This window comes from Quercus robur, chromosome 9 (assembly GCF_932294415.1).
Source record: "Quercus robur chromosome 9, dhQueRobu3.1, whole genome shotgun sequence".
In the NCBI taxonomy this organism is placed as follows: domain Eukaryota; kingdom Viridiplantae; phylum Streptophyta; class Magnoliopsida; order Fagales; family Fagaceae; genus Quercus; species Quercus robur.
The window spans coordinates 28,552,100-28,560,116 of NC_065542.1; the positions used below are offsets into that span (position 1 = coordinate 28,552,100).

Genomic DNA, 8,017 nt, shown 5'->3' on the forward strand with positions numbered 1-8,017 from the left:
TATATTTTTTTTGTTACTAAAGCTCTGTGATTCATTTATAAATGATTTTGATATAATTTTTTTGAGTTATTTTGTTGAGAGATTGTTTTAAAGGATACAATGTAAATGAAATCTTTGATTTGATGTTAAATTATTATTTTTAGAGTTAAATGAAATTGATCACTATCCATTCATGAAATCCATATTTTGATCATATCTCGGCCATAGACTCCACCAAATATGGTAGAGATATTGAGATCTTTGCCATGACATGCTGAAACCACCAAATCTAAAGTAATTTCGATTTCAATTGACGACCATTGTAACTCCCAAGTCATGGTATTGGTGGTCGACCCATATTCCCGCAGTTGGCAGTAGGTTGGATGTTTTAAGACCCGTTATGATCGGGTCGGTTGCCAGGTTGAACCCAAAAGCAACTCTAATTGACCCATGGACACACCTAATGCTATATTGGATTTATTTTTTACTTCTCTCTTTCTTCTATATAAGAATTTGTAAGGACATGATTTGTAACGACCCAAAATGATATTGGGTTCGTACGTAAAAAGGCCTAACCAATATCATTTATAGAGCGTGGGTTTGAAAGGCTAGGCCTTGGTCACAAGACAGTGGATTTTTTGTGGTGTTCATACATAGTTAAATCGTGTTCGCTTTAGGAGTCTTTCTCCAAGAGGCGGGCTGGGAGGCTCTGGTTTTTGGCCATTTTTCCCAGCCCCCTTCCCCAGATTGCTTACTTTTCCTTTTATACTAGCCTGTATCCCTTATCCAACGTCCACGTGTGGGTTCGATTTTCCAGGACTGATACTTGTCCTATCAGCCCATACCCAGAGTGGTTGGGGGTGGTTGTAAAAGCTGAAGAGTATGGCTCTGTCAGGTGCAGAGTATTGAATGGCAGTAAGGACAGCTTTCCTTTTGTCCTTGGTCATTATACTATCCACCGTACCTTTCTCTATTGACCTAGATATTTTAGATTTTTTCCCAAACTGTTCCTATACCATTTTTGCCCTTCATTCCAAGGAGACCTCGGATATGCCGAGGACAGAATCATCCTCGACTGTGTCTCAAGACTATTTGGACTTTTATTACCTATCCTCGGCTATAACCTTCCTCGGCTCGAGCCTTGGGCCCTAATGTAAAAATAGGCCAGGGCCACAAATTATTGGACCCCACAGAATTAATTTGAAGAGTAATGCTAAGAATTTTTTTTTACAACTTGCTAAGATGATAAGTTGTATTCATGTGATATTACTTTTATATAGATTCATTATTGATTAAACTTTTATTATGTACCAACACAAGTACACAACATATCATATCAATATTTATGAAAAATATTGCAAAAGGTTGTATTAATAGACTTATTATTATTATTTTCCTCGTGGACAACTCTTTTATGATTCCCATTGATGCCTTAAGTTGATTTTTCATGAGTTGGTGTGTTGGAATTTTATTTTGAGCCTCATGTTGGGTTGGGCTTGCAGTGATTTTTTTTTTAATTTTTAATTATTTTTTATTTATAAATATTTTTTAAACCAATCCTAACCACCATATATACATATAAAATTTATTTTATTACTTTCTTTTAATTATTTAGTTTGATTTATTTTTGTATTTTGAGAACTAATTTAGATAAATTTGAAATTTTGCAATATAATTTAGGTATATAATGTCAATTAATATAATAATTTGTTATAAAAAAAATTAAATAAATGATGGAAAACCCCTATTTTTTTTTTTATTGATATGAAACATATAAGTACAATAGTACAACCTACCAACTCAACTCGACTCACTCACGTGTTGGAGTTGATTTCTATACATGTGAGGATTGAGTTCGGTAGAAAATTTCTCAAATTTAAATAGGTTCAATTGAGTTGGAAAACCTTTTCACCCCAAACCATGCCGCCCACAACCCCTACCCATATTGTTTTTTTGTTTTTCGAAGTGGTGGGTTGCGAATCAATTTTATAATATTCCCAATATTCTTAACTTTCCCACCCAATGTCACACTTTTGTTTACGTTTTTTAAGAACCAAATGAGCAAACTCACTGACTCACTGTTACATTCTTCTGCCTAACATTACATAAATCACTTTCTAAACCTTCAGAATTCCCAGCCCCAATGATGCTATGATTGGTTCCCATAATTTGATTTGATTATTGATCTAGGATTGAGCTATATGTAAGTGATGAATTGAAAGTCTTGCATCCAAATTTGCTACTATTGCTCATAAGTTGTTTGATAGAATTCCTAAATTTATGTTCTTTTGGTATGAGAATTTTATTTGCTCTTTCTAAAAGAAAACAACTATTGTTTTAGTTTGTGATTTTCTTTGTAGATAAAAAGTTCCCTAATCAATGGATTGCCATATAGAAATTGATCAAAATATTGGAAAAATAAAAAAGAAGGAAGTGATTGAGTTGAATTCGGCACACTGATTTTATCATTTATTTGAGTGTTGGGTATTTGAAGTGGCTCATAAGATTGAGGATTTTCAAGTTTCTCTTTGGAGATAAAGTTACCATAGACATTGAACGGATTTGATTAAATATACAACAATAATAACAACAAGAAGCAAACCTTAGTTTCATAAGTTTGGGGTCAGTTATGGATTTGACTAAATTATATGAAAGGTATGAAATATACATTGAACGGATTGGACTGAAAGTGAATTGAGAAGTTTTTAGGGCCAATATTAGATTTAGGATTGCATTGCATGCAATGGCATATTTGATATGCTACGACTGATGATTTTGTTTGGTACATGTTATGTTTGACATGTATTCAAAATTGTTTTAGCTTAGAAGAGTTGGTTGAAAGGTATAAAATCAGTTTAGTGATATTTTTCTTAAAGCCTTTCAATGACTTATAAACAGATAGCAATATGTACTTAGAGAACCTAATTTATATTTTGTCACATGCATTATTTGACATATTCTGCGCATGCATTAAGTGTTATTGGCAAAAGAATATTTCTATAAATTTATTAAAACATGATAAATATATTGAAGTGAAATACAATAACAATGTCACTGAAAATATAGCATAATGAGTGTCTCATGTAGAATCATAGCAATTGAATGTCTTGTCATAGGATATCCCGCACATAGCGCGGGTAAAACTAGTAGCATAATTGTAAGGGAAGGAGGCATTATTATACCAATATCATTGGTTCTGCAAGAGGTACTACACTACATTCATGGCACCAATTCCACATCTAAGCAATATAGCCTCAATCTCCCCCTAAACCACATTGGAATTCACAGAAATTTTTTTTGGCGCTGAATTCGTTATTTGATGGGAGGGATTGTTAGCAAATGCTGATGGTAGAACTGTGTAAACTACAAGCGGGTTTCTTACCATGTGCACACCATCGATCCAACTAATTGAACCTGATACAATTGGCACCTGAGTTATGTGTTTTCCTTTAACATTCACAATGAATGTTTTCTTGTTTCCAACAGCAGAGAATGAAAGAACAGATGGTTCCGCTGTGAGGTTGAGAGGATCAGGTTTATCTATTTTAGCATGGTAGGTTGAGTTTGGTGAGCCAACGTTTGTAACTGTCCTAGTGAAAATGCCACTGATCTTTTGGCCAACTTCTATGGCTAGGGACAAGGAGGGATAATTAAAATCCCATCCCCTGCCAGCTTTGGTGCTTTTGCAAACACTGTGTTCACCAGTGACTAGTCTTAATGTTGATGTGTTGTAGCCTTGCTTGCATAGAAAATCAATGTAATATGAGAGAGATGCGTCAAAGACCAGCCCAGGATCTACAGCCTTCGTTGGGTTGAGGAGGCCAGATCCATAAGCAAATTCTCTTACATCTTCATGCTTTGTTGGGTCCATGACATATGCTGCATTTAAAAAACAAAATGTTAAGTAAAAGAGTACTAAGTGCATTTGAATACAGCTTTTTATTGAAAGCTTATCTAATTATTTGTTGAAAGTTGATTAAAGTATGAAGTCTTATTGTTGTCAGGTGAGATGCAAACTAAGCAGCATTTGGGCTGGCTAAATTGGCAGTCCTTCTCTTCACCTGTGGTCATGAGTGCGGATTTGATTGCTGCAGGAGACCAACTTGGGTGAGTGGATTTTAAATCCAAGTGCTCAATTCAGAAAATAATATTTTCAATTTTCCTAAGGTAAAAAGAAGTGACAAATATTAAATTTAGTTAATTTATTTACCTTGAGAATGTCAGGAGTGATCGGGTTGGGACCTCTAGATGAAAAAGAGGCAGCATAGGGAGCTGTGAAATCTTGTATTTCCTCACTTACCATAATAGTAGCTTCTGGATTCCTGAGGAGGTAATCTCTCATAATCAACATTGCTATCATTTTTTTCCCTCTCCCTTGTGTGTGTGTTTGTTTCTCAAAAAAAAAAAAAAACATTATTATCATTTTTCAAATGTGAAAAATATGAGAGTAAATTTATAAGCTATTGTGTGTAAAGTTATATATGTATAACAATAGATTTGATGGTGAATTAATTACTTGGAAGATCTTATGTACTCCAATACTTTAGAAATGTCTTCGGTGCTGATGATTGTGGTAGGCAGAGGGAAAGGAAGTGCACAATTATCAAAAGGTCGACTAGGCATTATGACACCTGCCCCGTTTGCCATCATAACACCAGAACCATCTGAGCGGTCTTCACAAAGAACAATTTTACCCTTTACTTTGTTCATGTCCAATGCCCCAGGAATACAGTACTTTGAAGTCAGGGAAATGTAATTGCCAGAAAAGTTTGGAGCATCTCCACCCCATATCAAAGGAAACGGGGTACCATTGAGCTCAAAAGCATTTACAACAGATCCCTTATGATATATTGATTCAGAATAAAAATCAAGATATGAGTAACTTGTTAGCTAAAGGTTAGGACCATGCATTTAAAAGGTCAAAGTGTTGTATATTGAATAATCCCTTACCATAAATATCTGTCTGTTTCCAAGAACCAAGTGGGACATAAATTTCCTGTCAATGCCACTAGCTGCCACAGTTAGTGACCATGGTGAGTAATTTTGGATAACTGCTCGTTCTGGTCCATAATTTCCAGAAGAAGCTGAGGTCAATATCCCATGTTTCATTGCATGGAAAGATCCTTTTGCGACTGGATCTTCCCAGTATTGGAGTACAGTTGGTTTTCCAATAGAAACTGGTATGAGATTGAACCCATCAGCAATCGCATCATCAAAAGCAGCAAGGATATCTGCAGCATAGCATCCGGCACCTAACCAACAAGATTTGTACACAGCGATTCTTGCTTCAGGGACTACACCCCTTGCTAGCCCCTCAGCTAAGCCAAAGTAATTTGCTCCTTTTACCTTTCTACCTGCTGCAATTGAAGCAACATGAGTACCATGTCCCTGTGAATCTCTTGGAGATTTGATGTCTTGAGGAGAATATAAATCTAGGCTCCAATGATTTTGCCGCAAAAGTTTTAGCTATTTCATGAGCTATTAATTATCAAGTATGAAGATTAAGAAGGTCAAATGATCAAAAAGATATCTCACTTGTTGCAGGTAAATTTGTGGTTAGTTTGGCAAGTTCCTTTCCATTTTGCAGGTGGAGGGCCAAATCCGTTATCACCAAAGCTTTCTGATTCTGGCCAGATTCCTGCAGAACAACAAAAGACCAGTAATTTACCTGAAGATGGTTTAAAATGGAGCCTAAAAATATTAAGTACATTAGAGTTTCACATTTCCACCTGAATCTATAATTCCAATAATTGCATCTCCTACTTGAGAACTTCGAACATGGGATTGATTAAATCCCAAAAAGTCCCGTGATCTTGTTGTGTGAAGTTCAAACATGGTGTTAGGTATAACTGAGACTACTTCTTCCATCTCTGCAGTTGAAAAATCAATTTAGTTCATGAAAACTAGCAAAAGAAAACAATCATATTATCAGTGCTGAATACACGCATGAAGATGTCACCTGAAAAGGTTACAACTTCTTCATCCGATAGTTTAGCTGCAAATCCATTAAAACTCCTTCCGTAACTGTAAATGAGTGAATCCCTTTGCATCTTCCGTACTGAAAGTCAAAATGTTAAAAAACAGAAGATTCACCTAATTGTGAAGCTATGTTGGGAAAATCACACGAAAAGATAGAAGGCAAACATCATGAAACACAAAATTGCAACCAAAATGTAAATTCATAACAATCACTCATAAACTCTCACAAACGTAAGGTGTTCTCATACAAACGCACTAGAAAGGAGCTTTTCTAACTCTCACACACCAAATAACAGATACACCACCACTATGTTCATGGGATTATCACACCTCTTTAGCTTTTTTTTTTTGGTTTATCAATATGAGACTCACAATCTTAATAGAAATTATTGTTCCTTATTATTATTTTAACCAATATAGGATTCCAAAACCAATAAAGAGATTTCTAAACTTATCCCTCATGAGTTGGAATTAACACTGTCTCAACAAGCCTGTGAATGATGACCTGAATGGCTCCACAGAAAAAAAATTACATTACTGTTGAAAAAAAAATATGAACTCTGTAAACAAAATATCATGAATTCATCACTATTTAATAATTCAATTATTTGTGACCTTCCAAGAATTCTTTCTAACATAGAGCAATGCATGTCGTAAGGCGCCGATGCTTCCCTTGGTTTGTCTCCCATATATACAACATGGACCTGCATTTGAAACCAAACTCACTCAGAAGTTCTAAAGAGTAACTTGTTGTATCCAAATTCTTTTTTGATTCCATAATGAACAAAACAATCAAAGCAGAAGTTGATCATCAAACCATTGTGCGCCCCTTTTTAAAAGCATTGAATGATTTCTATGTATTAAAACTAATATGTGCAAATTGGTACTCGTTTAAGGTGATCTATGTGAGGGATTTCACAATTCGCTCCAATACCAATGGGCTTGGTCTGTGATTGAATGCTATAAAAGATTTGTGCCCCCTCATCCTTCACCAATTGGTCGTTGGATGGATCGGTAAGGCACACGGTCCGACAAGTGGTATCAGAGCCCGGTCATAGGTTCGAGTTGTTGGAGCCGCATTGTGAGGGATTTCACAATTCGCTCCAATACCAATAAGCTTAGTTTGCAATCGAATGCTATAAAAGATTTGTGCCCCCTTATCCTCCACCAATTGGTTGTTGGATAGATCGGTAAGGCACACGTTCCGACAATCTATGCAGCTTTTAATTGCATCTCTCAAGGTTGCACGCGTATATAGATTACAATGAACACCACTTTAAAAAAAGAAAAGAAAGTAAGAAGTGAAATTTTTTTAAAGTTGTAAAACTTATTACACCAAGCGTATAAACTGTTCAAGAACTTGTAGTACCTTCCTCTCTTGGGAATGGCATTGCATCACAAAGGCTATTAGAAGGTACAGAGGAGTAAGTTCTCGTGGCTTGGCCATTTTGTTGTGGTTTTGTTAGGAGCTTTGTGACTAACGAGGGTGAATTGGTTTCTCAAGCATGGAGACTAGATTTCAGGTTATTTATAATAAATCATTAACAGATGGCTTTTCAATACCATTTGACCCTTACTATTATTCCGAAGGGTGTTGTAATTTGATCCTAGTGAATTATGATTTTCATTCCATTACTCTAGAACTAGAATAACGCATAAGGGAAATGTCATGAAACTTTATTGGTACATGCCAATGACCTTAATGGTCTAATGGCGGCTCCAAGAGGGTCTCAGGTTCAAGACCCCGTAGGGACAGGGGTGGGGGTAGATTTACAATATTTCTAACCATGACCAAAAAAAAAAAACCTTTATTGGTAGATCTTTAAGTTTAGACGTGGGATTATTCGGTGCTGTCCTTAATGATAAAGAGAGATTAGCAGGTGATTTCCAAAAGAGGAGAGTAATAACTAAGAGCTCTAGTAGTGGTTGGTTCTAGTTAATTGAATTTGTAATATTTCTTGTAATTGAATAAGATATCTTGCATGCAAAAATAAGTTGGCCTATATAGGTTTAAATCTTATCACATCTATAATTAAAAAAAAAAAAAAAAATCTAATAG

At 35.4% G+C, this 8,017-nt stretch overlaps 1 pseudogene; it reads right to left on the reverse strand.

Annotated features, from left to right (window-relative positions):
* Nucleotides 1-3,244: 3,244 nt before the first annotated feature.
* On the reverse strand, nt 3,245-7,405 carry LOC126700929 (subtilisin-like protease SBT4.3; annotated as a pseudogene).
* Between the last annotated feature and the right edge of the window lie 612 nt (nt 7,406-8,017).